Here is a 787-nt window from a genome sequence, read left to right as displayed (position 1 = left end):
TGTGTGTGTGTGTGTGTGTGAGAAAACCTAAAAGAGGTTGAGATGCTGAAACCAAAGCAGAAGGTGTTTGTCATGCCATCCTTACCCGTGGACTCTGAGGAAAGGTAAGCTAAGCAGCTGTGGGGTCACAGAGACACATGTGCACGCTGAGCGTTGTGCTGCTTGTTTCACCAGCAGGGAAAGTAGCTGTTAAGATCTATTAAGACGGACAGATGGATTAAAAGGACAAACAAATGTTGATCTGTAAATATTTTAGGAAGTTTGTTGGACAGCTTGAGAATGAAATGAAAGGATTTCTCGACGGTTTTCTCAACACTTCAATGTTTCCAGGTGAAGAACTAAATGTAAATCTGTTCATGCTTTGTCTTTTTGGTTTTGGAACATGTTTTTATTGAAACCTGAAAAGTTTAGACAATTGTTTGATTAGCTGGAAACAGAATCTTATGAAGCAATAATGAAAAGATTCAGATTTCAGCTTCTCAATTTGACGATTTGCTGCTTGTGTTTGATATGATTGTACCGTCTTTGAGTTTTGGACTGTTGGCAGAACATTTTTTTTCTGAAGACCTCAGCTTGCATTCTAGGAAATTGCAGCAGGAATTTCTATAATTTGCTGATTTACTTTCTTACTATTGAATTAATCCATTGAAAAAATACTAATTATTTGCGGGCCTGGTCTTGGTACCTTTTTACTGCAGGAAGTATGGGCATCGAGAGAGGATGTTGCAGCTCTGTAAAAGCTGGTGTGTGTGTGTGTGTGTGTGTGTGTGTGTGTGTGTGTGTGTGT

The 787-nt window shown here is 39.1% G+C and overlaps 1 protein-coding gene across 7 annotated transcripts in view; it reads left to right on the top strand.

Moving 5' to 3' along the window:
• LOC116377339 (serine/threonine-protein kinase LMTK1-like) overlaps positions 1-787 on the top strand; it is a 12871-nt gene that overhangs the window by 4714 nt on the left and 7370 nt on the right. The window contains exons 1-2 of one of the 7 annotated variants that reach the window (XM_031838953.1): positions 13-104; positions 257-330. The exons of 4 other annotated variants lie outside the window; for them this stretch is intronic. The gene's annotated coding sequence lies outside the window, so the exon portion shown is untranslated. 2 more of the 7 variants (XM_031838952.1, XM_031838951.1) reach the window with 2 other exon arrangements.

Source organism: Anarrhichthys ocellatus, unplaced genomic scaffold (assembly GCF_004355925.1).
Source record: "Anarrhichthys ocellatus isolate YVR2014 unplaced genomic scaffold, GSC_Weel_1.0 scaffold1136, whole genome shotgun sequence".
Classification (NCBI taxonomy): Eukaryota; Metazoa; Chordata; class Actinopteri; order Perciformes; family Anarhichadidae; genus Anarrhichthys; species Anarrhichthys ocellatus.
This window is presented reverse-complemented; position numbering and strand designations above follow the sequence as displayed.